Source organism: Lepidochelys olivacea, assembly GCF_965140295.1.
Source record: "Lepidochelys olivacea isolate rLepOli2 genome assembly, chromosome: 11".
Lineage (NCBI taxonomy): Eukaryota > Metazoa > Chordata > Testudines > Cheloniidae > Lepidochelys > Lepidochelys olivacea.
In genome coordinates, this window is record NC_140421.1 from 35,420,040 (window position 1) to 35,435,269 (window position 15,230).

General features: G+C 43.3%; 1 protein-coding gene across 3 annotated transcripts in view; it reads right to left on the reverse strand.

The window, feature by feature from the left end:
• Positions 1-15,230, reverse strand: part of FIGN (fidgetin, microtubule severing factor) — a 125,204-nt gene that overhangs the window by 38,192 nt on the left and 71,782 nt on the right. The window lies entirely within an intron of this gene.

Here is a 15,230-nt window from a genome sequence, read left to right on the forward strand (position 1 = left end):
TCCCTTACTGAATGAGGGAGGCAACCTAGTGACAGAGGATGTGGAACAAGCTAATGTACTCAATGCTTTTTTTGCCTCTGTCTTCACTAACAAGGACAGCTCCCAGACTGCTACGCTGGGCATCACAACATGGGGAGTAGATGGCCAGCCCTCTGTGGAGAAAGAGGTGGTTAGGGACTATTTAGAAAAGCTGGACGTGCACAAGTCCATGGGGCCGGACGAGTTGCATCCGAGAGTGCTAAAGGAATTGGCGGCTGTGATTGCAGAGCCATTGGCCATTATCTTTGAAAACTCGTGGCGAACCGGGGAAGTCCCAGATGACTGGAAAAAGGCTAATGTAGTGCCAATCTTTAAAAAAGGGAAGAAGGAGGATCCTGGGAACTACAGGCCAGTCAGCCTCACCTCAGTCCCCGGAAAAATCATGGAGCAGGTCCTCAAAGAATCAATCCTGAAGCACTTACATGAGAGGAAAGTGATCAGGAACAGTCAGCATGGGTTCACCAAGGGAAGGTCATGCCTGACTAATCTAATCGCCTTCTGTGATGAGATTACTGGTTCTGTGGATGAAGGGAAAGCAGTGGATGTATTGTTTCTTGACTTTAGCAAAGCTTTTGACATGGTCTCCCACAGTATTCTTGTCAGCAAGTTAAAGAAGTATGAGCTGGATGAATGCACTATAAAGTGGGTAGAAAGTTGGCTAGATTGTCAGGCTCAACGGGTAGTGATCAATGGCTCCATGTCTAGTTGGCAGCCGGTGTCAAGTGGAGTGCCCCAGGGGTCGGTCCTGGGGCCGGTTTTGTTTAATATCTTCAGAAATGATCTGGAGGATGGTGTGGATTGCACTCTCAGCAAATCTGCGGATGATAATAAACTAGGAGGAGTGGTAGATATTCTGGAGGGCAGGGATAGGATACAGAGGGACCTAGACAAATTGGAGGATTGGGCCAAAAGAAATCTGATGAGGTTCAATAAGGATAAGTGCAGGGTCCTGCACTTAGGACAGAAGAACCCAAAGCACAGCTACAGACTAGGGACCGAATGGCTATGCAGCAGTTCTGCGGAAAAGGACCTGGGGTGACAGTGGACGAGAAGCTGGATATGAGTCAACAGTGTGCCCTTGTTGCCAAGAAGGCCAATGGCATTTTGGGATGTATAAGTAGGGGCATAGCCAGCAGATCGAGGGACGTGATCATTCCCCTCTATTTGAAGTTGGTGAGGCCTCATCTGGAGTACTGTGTCCAGTTTTGGGCCCCACATTACAAGAAGGATGTGGATAAACTGGAGAGAGTCCAGCGAAGGGCAACAAAAATGATTAGGGGTCTGGAACACATGACTTATGAGGACAGGCTGAGGGAACTGGGATTGTTTAGTCTGCAGAAGAGAAGAATGAGGGGGGATTTCATAGCTGCTTTCAACTACCTGAGAGGTGGTTCTAGAGAGGATGGTTCTAGACTATTCTCAGTGGTAGAAGAGGACAGGACAAGGAGTAATGGTCTCAAGTTGCAGTGGGGGAGGTTTAGGTTGGATATTAGGAAAAACTTTTTCACTAGGAGGGTGGTGAAACACTGGAATGCGTTACCTAGGGAGGTGGTAGAATCTCCTTCCTTAGAAGTTTTTAAGGTCAGGCTTGACAAAGCCCTGGCTGGGATGATTTAATTGGGGATTGGTCCTGCTTTGAGCAGGGGGTTGGACTAGATGACCTCCTGAGGTCCCTTCCAACCCTGATATTCTATGATTCTACTCTAGGTGCTGTACAAATACAGAACCAAAAAAAATAGTCCTTGCCCAAAAGAATTTATAACCCTAAGTATAAGGAGAACAGATGAATACAGACAGAAAAATGGGGGAGAACGAGGAAACATTATGCCCTCTAGCACTGCACACCCATACCACCGTGTCATAACATTCTGTTGGAGCTGCCAGCAGAGGGCTCTGAACCCCCCATTTTATATATTTATTTCTAAATGCCACTTCATATGCTGTTTATACATAACCAAAAGAGCTATTCCTTGCATGAACGTCAGAATGCGGCAGTGATCACAATGGGTACAGCTATCCTTTAAGGACATTGGCAATTATTGTCACCATACTTCCTGTGAGGCAGTTCAAATTGCTTAAAACTTTGATAATGATTACTTGACTGCATTTAAATGAAGGTCGTTTACCCTCCTATTCTCTGCTTGTATAGCGCCTTTCATGCAATGTGCCTCAAGGCTCTTTTCAAAGAACACTAATCAGTACACAAAATTATATTGAAGCAAATAACCTTGTCACAAATTCCATTACAGAGTAAAAGCTAAATAAAAAATAATAGCTTTCCTGACTATATTTGAAAATATATCTCCATTTAGTGTCAAGCTTTTCAAGTTGAAGAGAATGCCACAGGGGAGCATGGGTCCCACTGAACAGCTAGGGAAATAAAAAGCTAAGAGATCGCTAAGATACACTTGACCAAGACTATGTTATACCTGATGAACAGAAATGGCAGTGGTAAAAATCAACACATATTAAAACTGCCAGTTAATACCAGAGCCAAATATTTTCCACAAAGGACATAAACTCCAGCTGTTACTGCAAGGTTCCATCAGGCACACCTGCCAGCTGGGAATGGCAATAATGTAGTCTTGCAATAGTTGACTATTTTAAGGTTTGACTGAGGCAAGATTGACATCAACCTGACAATGTTACTTAAAGGAAAACTGTAACCATTTTGCTCAGCCTGCCAGTTCAAAAGGAAAGAAGCATTTCTTGCCATAAATAAGAGTAATTTCTTATCTATAACATATGTACAATCTCCTAGAGCAGTTCAGACAAATGAATGTACTTCCTTTACCAGCAAGTGTGGACAGGAGAAAAGAGGTCTGATAAAGTCACTCCCATTATACAGGGGGCTTGTTGTCTATTCACTGGCAGCCCTGATGTTGACAACACACTAAACAAACTTCCCTCCCCCCAACAAAATCAGGTGGGATGTCTGGACTGCTACAGAAGGTCATGGATGTTAGAAATTACTTTTCTTTAACCCACTGGACTTTCACAGCAGTATCGAATACTAACAAAATGAGTGAGTAGGTCTACTTAAATAGCAGACTACAGTCCCACCCCTAAAAAGGTCACATCAGAAAAGGCTGTTACCTTTAATTACGGCTGATGAAAATTCATATGCAAAAGAGAATCCCTCTGGCTGGCCTGCACAGGACACTAAAATCCAGCCCATGATCATTGGAATCCCGGTGGGTTTTTTTGACGGTTCATTTACTGATGCTACAATACATTTTTAACATTACCCATATGGGAGAAATACCATAGAATGAATTATCTCTGTGATCACGCCTGCAGTCCTGCTCAGCAGCACTTTCTCAGAAGCAACATGAAACCAACAATCCTTCCAGGCACAGGGAGGGTCAAGCAAACAGAAGGGATAGCGGTCACACAATATCCTGAATGGAGGAAGGGGAACACGCTCTCCTTTTTTCACTGTGGTCAGGAAAACAAGAAATGGAGAGAGGCTCAAATAAAACAAGGTAAAGAACAGCAGAAAAAAGGGACTGGTGGCAAAGAGAAAAATGCACAAACATGTGAGACGGTCTCTGCTTCTGTTCCCTTGTTTCTGCATTTCTGCCCCCCTTTATTTCAGCCTAAGAATGTGGGAAAAGGGAGTGTGGGGAGACAAAAGAAAGAATAGAAACAGAAATGTTACTGCTAATTTCACTTGTCACTGAATAATTAAGGACATAAAACCACACCTTAGGATTTGGGACTGTCCCATTTTATACTTAGAGGAACAAGTGGAACAGAGGTCCTCCTTACAACCAAAAAATAAAACTCAAATTGCATGGTACCACAGGCCCTACCTCTGCCCAAGGTGATGAAATAGATGCCGTTCATAGAGCCCTCATTAGCTGCCAGCATTTACACAGTTTACCTCCCCATAATAATGTGATCTTTCAGTAAAAACTTTCTTTTTTCCCTTCTTGGGACCCCAACAGAAATGATCTAATGGCCAATTGCCACTTCTTGAATTAATTCTTTTTCAAGTATAGCCTATGAAATCCTATTTCCTAACCATTTATGGGCAAATTTTGAAGCCCTCACTCAGGCAAAACTCTGGATATGTTTCTCCTCTCTTAATTTCCATGATTTTAAAGCCATCCCATCAATTCTAGTTATATCCTGATGTACCACCCAAAATAATTCATTTTCTTTCTTGAGATGCAGATGTTTCAAATACATGGTGTTCTCCTTTGGTTGTTTCTTAGCCAGGCCATCTTCATTGAGTTACTTTAATTTTTCCTCAGTAAAGTGAATTCCTCTAGCCCGTGATCATTTTCTAAACTTGTGTCAGTTTGCAATATCTTTCCTTCAACATCATTTCCAGAACCGAATAGAGTATCTCAGCTAATCACATCAAGAGAGGGGAATGTTTTACTTCCCTGCTGTGTGACATCACTGGTCTGCATATGTAGTCCAAAAATGACATGGAACTTTTGTGATAACACAGCACATTGAAATTTACAGCTACGTTGTTGTCAACTGGTATCATATGTAGGGTGACACTGAGACTAAAAATTACTTTCAAAATGTAGCGCAAGCACCATTTCCACCTTGGCAGAAGGGGTTAGGGATTGCAGTAGCCATACTGAAGAGAAGGGCCTGCAAAAGATAATACTCCCCAAGCTGGGGGGCACCTAGGCTCCTAGACATTATGGTAATACAAATAAAAAATAAAATAAAATTAGTAACTTGTGTGCAACCAGTCCGAAAGTACAACAGAGGGAACCTAACAACACCTCAAATCACTTGTGTGCAGGATTCCCCTGGAGTCACTGCCCACATGTTGGATCTTAGGGAAGAAGAATATTCTCCCTAGTCAGCAACTGTTCAGCCTTCAGGATGTAGCACCACTCTGTATTTTTAGTGCTTGGTTTCAGAATAAGTTCCTTTCCTTTAGCAGAACTGGCAGTACTGCCAGGAGATTTAGAGGATTATTCAGCTTCACTTGGACATTAACCTTCTCACAGTATATAAGCAGGTGATGACAACATGAATGAACCCCACTGGAATGGCAAGACTAACTCAAAGAAAAATACAGTAGGATCATAATCAGTACATTGGGCACATAGTCTAAAATGGTATAGTGGATAAAGCACAGGACTTGGTTCTATTCCTGGATCTGCTACTACAGAAGCCTCACTTAAGCAGTCTGTGGCTTAGGTTTCCCCAGCTGTAAAATGGTGATGCTATCTACCTCGCAGGGCTAGTATGAGACTTTTCTAATTACTGTTTGTGAAACCGTTTGAGAGCCTCAGATGGAAACCTCTATAGACATACAAAATATCAAGAGGAAAAAAACTGTGGGTCATTCCTATCTAGACAGATCTATATGTGGGCAACAAGGGAGTCTAAGGGAGAAAACTGAAATCCCTAAAGGAAGTGGACAGCCTGCAACCATGTCTGTACTTTTCCATCAGCCTCTGTAATTAGCCATGCCACAAGCCCATAAAGGCTAGACCAGCTAACATACCTAAACTAAGGAAAGGAAACAGATGGAAGGTCCCTGATGGAAGCTGACACTTTTACCGAACAGTCCCAAAGAGATATTACTTCCCAAAGGGGCCAACAGTTATAGATGCTTTGTATGTGGGAGTAGGTGAATACATTATGTATTCCAAATGTCTGTGGTCCACAGTGGAATTCCACTCCAGGCCAACATTACACCATAAATGGCATCACATGAAAATTCTGCCACCAGCCAAGAACAGCTGATTTCTTATTCATTCCACTCAATTCTCCCAAGCACTGCAGCCTCAGCTGAAAATTCACATACTTTCAAACATCTTCTCTGAGACCTCCCTGTCCATTGTGGGCATGAGTCTCTCAGCTGTGCAAATCAGCATAGCTTCACTACATTAGTATGCCAATTTACACCAGGTGAGAATCTACCCCTATATGTCTTTGGGTACTGTCCCTGCTCCCAGCAATATGGAGACTGTCTTAGACACAACTGGAGATGGCAGAGTCCCTTTGGGGATGGCACATGTTAACCTAGTAGCTAATTTTGAAAATAAATACACTAAGAGCTCAGAGTCAAGATGTATAGCATGCCATACTAAAGAGGAACAGAATGAGAAGTAAAACTATTAATGGCAATACAATAAAAATCACTGGGAAAAATAAGCAGTAAATCAATTCAGTACAAAACCTAAGAGAACAAAGAGATGCTCAAGGCTATTAAGTATCTGATTCTAGAGAGTTCATTCTGCAGATATCAAGCACCAAAGCACTGAACTGGGAGATAGAGGCAGGGGTGGGAGAAGCATAAATTATCACAGACATTTGTGGACTTTCTGTTAGGATATGTCTACCCTAAAGCCAGAATAGAGTTCCTTGAATTGGTGTGCAGTAAAGTGGGAGGACAGCTACACCACAATGACCCTTTCAAGAGTCTTTGTCTATAAAAAGAAAGTATAAAATACAGAATGCTCATTGACAAAGTCTTTTACAGTCACATTTCCCACTCCTCCATAATGAGATAATTACAGTTGAATTTCAAACAGCAAAAAGGCATAAATACTTTTTGTAACCTTAGAACTGGCAGTCCTAGGGCAATGCAAAAGTTAAGTTAAGTTGAACATAAAAATGGGCTGTTTATAAGGGACCAACAGGCACCTTCCATCACCTGTTTAAAAGTGTTTGAACAAGTGCATATGGGGGTGTCACAAGGTGCTGACCTCATAACCAAAGTACATCCAGCTCCCTTGTGCCAGAGCAGATGCTCCCAGTTGGGCCAATAAAGAGGGCAGGGGCTACACTTGGGCTATAAAGGGTCCGAGAGAGCTTAAGTGAGAACAGAGCTGGAAGGGAACAGGACTGGCTGTGGGAAGGAACTAGCTGAGAGTGTGTGTGGCATGAAGCAGGAACAGCAGGACTGTCAGAGACCCCTGGGAGGGGGGGCAGGGAGAGATCTGAAGGGTGAGCTTAAGACCTGGTTTGTTTGTTGGTTTGCTAAGTTGGACAATAAAATTGCCTCCGACAGACTACGGACATAGCAGTGAGTCATTGGGGCATCTCAATCAGCCCCGGGTACAAGTGAGGCGGATCCTTGGTACCCAGGAAAAAGAAAGTTGAAGCCTGGGTTTGACTGATACCCCGCCTAGTTTGGGTGCCCATTAATCGACAAAGCCAAAGTATGAAGAAGCCTGCTTTGAGGAAGAAAGGTCCACCCCAAGCTGGTGCCTAGAAGGATCGTAGTGATCTCAGGAGATTCCATTCCAGTTTCTGCAGGGAGCCAGATGACATAAGCAGCAATGAGATGCAACTGGAGCTAAGCATTCAATCATAGAAATGTAGGGCTTAGAGGAACCCCAAGAAGTCAAGTCCTGACATGAGGTAGGACCAAGTAACCTAGACCATCCCTGACAGGGGTTTGTCCAACCTGTTTTTTTAAAAAAATCCAATGATGGGGATTCCATAAACTCTTTTGGAAGCCTATTCCAGTGCTTAGCTGCGCCAATAGTTTATCCTAATATCTAACCTAAATCTCTCTTGCGGCAAATTAAACCCATTAGGTCTTTCCTATTTTCAGTGGACATGAGAACAATCGATCACTGTCCTCTTTCTAACAGCCTTTAACATATTTGAAGACTTGTCAGGTCCCCCAACTCTTCTTTACTTAAGACTACACATGCCCAGTTTTTTAAACCTTTCCTCACTGGTCAGATTTTCTATAATTTTTATCATTTTTGTTGGTCTCCTCTGGGCTCTCTCCAATTTGTCCACATCTTTCCAAAGTGTGGTGCCCAGAAGAGGACACAGTACTCCAGCTGAGGCCTCACCAGTGCTGAGTAGGGTGGAACAATTACCGCCCCGTGTCTTACATAGAACACTCCTGTTAATGACAATATTAACCTTTTTTTGCAACTGCATCATACTGTTGTTTCACATTCAATCGGTGATCTACTCTAACCCCTAGAGCCTTTTCAGCAGTACCAACAACCTAGCCAGTTATTCCCCAGGTTGTAGTTGTGCATTTGATTTTTCCTTCCTTCCTGGAATATTTTGGACTTTTCTTTATTGAATTTCATCTTGTTGGATTCAGAGCAGTTCTCCAATTTTTCAAGGTCATTTTGAATTCTAATCCTGTCCTCCAAAGAGCTTGCAGCCCTTCCCAGCTTGGTATCATCTTCAAATTTTATAAGCATACTCTTCACTCTATTATTGAACTCATTAATGAAAATATTGAATAGTACCAGACCCAGGACTGACCCCTGCAGGACCACACTAGATACTCCCTCACCGTCTGTCAACGAACCAGAGATAACTATTCTGAGTACGGTCTTTCAACCAGTTGAGCACCCACTTTATAGTAATTTCACCTAGATCACATCTAGACTGCTTATGAGAACATCATGTGGGACTGCGTCAAAAGCCTTAGTAAAATCAAGCTATATCACTTCTACTGATTCTGCCTTATCTACTAGGCCAGTAACCTGTCAAAGAAGGAATTTAGTTTGATTTGGCATGACTTGTTTTTGACAAATCTGATTTGGCGATTCCTCATAACCTTTCATCCCCTAAGAGCTTACACGTGCATTGTTTAATAATTTGTCCCAGTATCTTTCCAGATAATGAAGTAAAGCTGACTGGTCAACCCCTGGCCCACCTCATCATCTTGACAACCTAAATATATCTACAAAAAGAAAAGGAGTACAAATCTGTGCTGGAAATGGCCCAACATGATGATCACTTTAGATAAGCTATTACCAGCAGGAGAGTGGGGTGGGAGGAGGTATTGTTTCATGGTCTCTGTGTATATATAATGTCTTCTGCAGTTTCCACAGTATGCATCCGATGAAGTGAGCTGTAGCTCACGAAAGCTCATGCTCAAATAAATTGGTTAGTCTCTAAGGTCCCACAAGTACTCCTTTTCTTTTTGCTTTTCTTCTTATCTTTTCTTTGCATCATGATAATTTACAGTTGTGCCTTCAATATTGTCGCCTTGAGAAATTGCCAGCTTTCCTGAACTCTTTTTTCCCTTAGGTTTTCTTCCCCTGGGAATAGAACTACCAGTTCTCCGACTTTGCAAAAGTCTTCTTTTTTGAAGTCCATTGTCCTTATTGTGCTGCTCTCATTCCTTCCTTTCCTTAGAATCATGAAATCTATCATTTCATGATCACTTTTACTCAAATTGCCTTCTGCCTTCAGATTCGCTACCAATTCCTCCCCATTGGTCAGAATCAAGTCGAAAATAGCCATCTCGCTGGTTACTTCCTCCACTTGCTGAAATGTAAAGTCCCCAATACAGTCTAAGAACTTAAAGTCTTGTGTCCTGGATATTGCTTGAGGAGCAGTAGCAGTAACTCCTGGAGTTTCTGAAGATGAATAGTGTCAGGGGCATAGGTTTAAAGCAGAAAAGAGGGGTTCAAAGCCTGTGAAGCGTGAGGCCCAGTGGAGGGAATATTTTGCCTGGTGGTGAGTGGGGTATATAAGAAGTGTTTGCCCCATGTAAATTGTGCTTTTTAGATTGTCTCGGCTCCATGGAGCACAGAAGAAATGGAGGAGATGCTCAGCGAAACCCCGCTTGTTATATGACTTAAGAAGGGACACGGATGGGGGGGCTCTCAGGGGTGGCATCCTTTTATTGAAGTGCAGGGCCACATTAGAAGGTACTGCCCCAATAAGAACACAGACTATGGGAAACTTTGTTGCTGAAGATCTGAGTGTCCCAGTTGTTAGTGTGATCACTGGGAGGTTTGGACCAGGAGGGGTAGATGCTCTGAGTGTTTCACATGTGGGGAAATGACATACATCTGATGGGTCTGGACCCTTGAAGAATGAACTTGGGGGAAAATGGTGGAAGTGGGAGAGCCCTGCAGAGTGATGAAAATACCTCCTTAGGTGGAGGTGCCAAGACAAAAAGGGGCACTGGGGAGCAGAAGCTCATGGCAGAGACAAAATAATATATAGTGGGGACTCAGACAGAGCCTCGGGCTGATCAGTGTGCAGCAGGGACCCACACATGGTTTCAAAGGAGCCATGTTTGTGAGATGGGCACAAGGATGGAAACTCCTCCCAGGTCAACCCTCACACCCGGTCTGTGACAGGCTCCTCACCAACTGCCACCAAACCTTCACTTCTGAAGACTTATATCCCTCCTGCATGAGAGGGAAAGAGTAGTGATAGATTCATCACAACCAGGTCTTCACACTGCCCTTGTGGACTTGTTGCTGCTCAGAAGATTCATCAAATGGATTAATACCACTGACCTTTGGTGGTTACTGGAGGTGTGACTGACTTATTCTCCTCCTGGCCCTTTTCCCACTGTAACTCCCATGTTAAACTTGAACCAATTAATTCTAGATCAGCAGTGAAAGAAACCTTACAGGTAAACAGTTGGGCTGATTTGCATCCGGATGTTCTAAGTATTATTGAGATGCCCTGAACTGATGCCCCAAGTAGTAGCCTGGGAGGAGTGTGGTAACTATAGACACTGGGAAAGCTCTTTGAGGCCCACCAGGTGCCGAAGCTCCTAGCTTGCCTGAGCCAGGGTGTACGAGGCACTACCAGGAACTGTTTAAAAAAAAGTTGGTACCCACAGCACTCCGGAGAGTGATGATTACACCTGCACCTCCGTGAGAGCTAGTCCTACTATAAGGGCAAAATATAGCCTAAGACTGTGGCAGGAGAAGCACTTTGCCAAAGACAAGTCAGAGCTGAGTTCCCCAGTTTTCAACCAGGATAAAATATCACACTTTTTAACAGTGTTCATTGATAAAGTGCAAGATGCTCAAGGCTAAAATCATCTGAGAAGTGGAAAAAAGCAAGATGGCAGTCAGAATGATGTGATGTAGAGATGTGATACCTGCCAGCCCCAGAGAGGTTTTGGTGGGACCAGTAGAAACTTCTCCAAGCATTGTCCTGGGACCAGTGATCAAAAATGAAAGAAGCTGATTCCTGCCAAGGACAAAAGGCACTAAGGCTCCAAGACATAAAATATGAGACAGGACAAAAGACCAAGAAAGGACAGTAAATCATTACCAAAGTATACTTAGAAACTCCATCAGAGAAACAGGAAAATAAATCAAGTTATTTAACAAAAAAATAAAAAGGTCCCAATGACTAAACAACTCCAGAAAAGCCACATGTGCTGAATCACCAAGAAATCCAGTTCCATCAGTCCAGATTCATGGCACAGGAAACAGCTGCAGAATTTCTGGCATCTTCTCAGTTGATAGTCTTTCTGCTATCCCTCTGCAAAAGGCTGTTTTCAGAATTGTATTGTCTCCACCGGCCAGCTGTACACAGGCAGAAAATTTCTAAAAAGCAGCATGCTCAACCTTCACTTTCCCTTTCTTTTCCTCATCTCCCTCCTGTTTGCCCTCAGTTTTATACGTACATTGTTAAAAACAGTTTCACACATCCATCCTCTGCACATCTTCTTTAGCTACCACTGCTCTGGCTCTTTTCCAGTAAGCTAAACTGGGATTTCTAAAACCAGTTAACTGTGCTGCAGGTTGTTTTCAGAAGTGCTGATTCAATGTTGTAGAAGAGGTGAATCAATGATGACCAACAACTCAAACACAAAAGAGAGGAACCATTTACAGTTCTTCCTTCCAGCAAGATGACAAAACATCTTCCTTTTTTCCTCCTCTCTGAAACTTCCTATGGACTGTGTTCTGCCAGCAGGTGGAAAAGATCTGACCAGCTGAAGCCAAAACAAGTCTTTTGGAGAGTGATCAGTTCTGATTGTGTGGATTTTTTGGTTTGCTTTGATTCCCTGCCACTATTGCCCTTTGCAAACAGCAGTAGGTATCCTCATAACATCCTTTATTAAACAGTAAAGTTTGTTTCCTAACCTGTAATTTTCAACTGGACAAGTGTTCTCAGTCCATTTGTGAGACAAGGCCTACCTTTTGCCTTTATTCCATGCTTTGGAGGCAGACACCAGACCCTCATGAATTCTCCCCCTAGCCCCAAAGCTGATTTTTGGGGTCGCCTGATGACACACTTAAGTTACTCTTGACACATTAACAGCTCAGGCATACTGCTATAGCTGAGGACACATAAAAGACTAAGAACAACATTAGAAAAATATTACCAAAAGAAGCAGGAAAATACAAGTATCTCTTTATCTCCTTCTCCCCACCCACCACATAGTAAAATAAACAACTAAAATGTTTTGCTAGATCAATGTCTCTCATTCACCCTCCACATGTTATTCTCTTGTGTTTTCAAGCCAATATGGCTTAGAGAATTCTTAGATAAGCACAGGTGGATTCTGATGGTGAGGCAGGTACCTGCCTGCCGTCGATAAAATTACAGGTAAAGAAACCAGTTCTATCTTTCTTCCACGTAGGTACTTCCTGCCCTGTCAGCCAGGTATGGGAAATAGCAAAAGCATTAACAAACATCTGCAATAAATGGAAGAGGAAAATTAGACACAACAAGGACGGAACACATAGTCAAGCCCTTCAGTACAAGCATCTGGATTACAGGAAACTAAAGAAAGACTAGAAGATCTTTAATCCAAAAGCCATGTTAGTGAATCCCAAAACTTTTCTTGTAGTACCTGGTAGAAGAACGCACTGAAGATCAAGTTGATACAAGGTAGATCACATTGCAAGTTACCCTAAGCTCATCTGCTCATGAGGAAGGGATACACCTGGTGGAGTAAATCCTAACTGTTGTAGAGGAGTCTCTACTGAACAACTTGTAGGCCTGAATAACGGCTTACATTTAGGGTGACCAGATGTCCCGATTTTATAGGGACAGTCCCAATTTTTGGGTCTTTTTCTTATATAGGCTCCTATTACCCCCCACCCCATCCCAATTTTTTCACACTTGCTGTCTGGTCACCCTACTTACATTATCCATCAAAAAATAGTGGATTTATAAGCTTTGTACCCTTTCTAAAATTCCCCATGTAAAACAGCATCAAGCTTCTTCTCAGTTGTTATATACAAGATTTTATTTTGTGCTCTGGCCACATTCAGAAGCATGAAGTTGAGTTACCAGGGTGTGGAGGGCTGTGGTTCAAATAAAAATAAATAAATAAATCAGTAAGACATCCTGGAGCTGGCATAAGAACTAAACATCATCAGGAAATAATTTCAAATACATTGTTTTAATAGACAGTAACTGCCAGTGTGCTCACTCTTCCTGCCAGTTATTGCCAAAAGGACAGCCATCTTGGGGGGTGAAAAAATAAAGGGAAGCTTTTCTTCTTGGCTAAAAATGAGGATCTTCCTGAAGACTTACTGCAATGGCTCCCAAACTTTTCAGGGTTGCACCATGACTCCGGAGGGTGGGACGTAACAGGGGTAAGGGGACGAGGTTGGGGCCACAGCTGGAGGCTGATCTGGCCTCCGGCTGGGGGCAAGACTGGGAGCAGAGCCCCAGCCAGGGTGCGGGTGTAGAGCCAGGTGGTGCTCTCTCCCCACTTCCTGTGGGAGCTGGCCCGGGCCCTACCTCACCCTCCAAAAATTCTTCAGCACCCCCAGGGGGGCTCGCCCCACAGTTTGTGGGCTTTTGACTTACAGAAACAGGTGAAGCTCCATTGCTCAACCAGCCTCCTAACAGGCTTAAGAAGCATTTTTGATAATTGACAACCAAACCATGGTTCTCCAGGACCTAGATAGTTCTGGTGGATCGAAGAGCAGTTGCTTCATATGACTGAGTCTTCAACACAAAATCATACAGGTAGTGGTAAATCTGTGTTCCCTGACTATCAGGATTGCATCCGCTTTGTGAAAATACATGAGACCAAAGGGCATTGCCTGAAATTGTTATTGATCATGTCTGATTGCAAAGCACTGATAGCTTTGGTGAGATAAGTGAATCAGAACATGGAGACAGACCTCTGAGCCTGGAAGAGCAAAAATAATCCTATAGAGCTGCACCTTAAATTGGAAAGGCCAGAGACTCCATGTGGAAATGGGTCTTGTACACTGCTAAATTCATACCAGGCAAAAACCAACTTATGTCATCCATGAAGAATGGTGAATACAAAGCACAAGAACCTTTCATCCACAGGAACTGCAACCAGTGGCCTCTATCGTGAGAGGACTAGCCCACTGTTTTCATCTAGGAAAATCCCAAAAGGATGTAATGCCTCCTTGCACATCGTGCACCACCTAGATTGATCCCTAGCCCTTAGGATGGTCTGGCTGGATGTTGGGTCCATCACTGGTGATCTTTGCCACAGAAGCTTTTGGGGACATGATTGCTGAACGTGTGGTCTAAATTCCCTGGTGAACGTGCTTCAGAACTCATTGGTCTTCCTAATAATATGTCTGTAACGGAATGCTGCTGAAACCGAAACAGTGCTGATGGAGGCAGTTGCTGGGTTTGGCTACCAATATCCTAATTGCAGATTTTGTCCTTCTGCTTAATAAGGAGCAGCTGATGAAGACAATGGGAATCAAAAACGTCAATCAACCACGCTTCACCTTTCCTCGGCACCCACATTTCAATGTCATGCAATAACGTTGGTATAACTGTGGTTCAATAGAGCTACAGCTCTGTGGCAAGCCTGATGTCACAACATCTCCAGAGAGGCCCATAACATGGTGGTAGCTGCTGCTATATGAGGATCCGCGTCTTTCAAACATCCTCCAGCACTTCCCACATTATTTGACATTTGCCATCTGCTCAGTATCCAACCTGGACAGGTTAATACTGAGCTCGTTGCCATCTAGAGCTGGAGACTGCTTGATGGTAATTGAGAGCTGTAACTGAAATCTAGAGTTGGAGGCTGCCTTCTGTGGCATTGAGCTGAATGCCATTTTTCTTTGAGACCTCAGATGTGCTGATGACATTGCCATGTTGGCTCAGTTTAGTGAATTGCTGCAGCTAATGACTGATTTGGTCAGGCAAGAAGCAGTGTGCATAGGTCTAGTTATTAATCTGGCCATTACCATCAAGCAGTCTCCAACTCTAGAGTAGCAACCGATGAAGAGGAAAAAAAATCCTGCCTTATTCTGGCCTAGGGAAGACTGGTTTGCCTTTCTTCCTTCATTCCATTTGGAGAGGGTCCTGGGCTGGGAGGAAGGTTCTGTTACTTTAAAGGTGCAGTGAATAAGACCCACACATCAACTTTATCCAATACAATAAAGGTGAGATAAGAGAGAGTCAGACATCTGAGGCCAGAGAGTTTGTGGGGGATGGTCTGACCTCACAAGAAGAAGAGGATATTTAGGACTCTCTTTCTTTGATGCTTATCTTGATGCTGA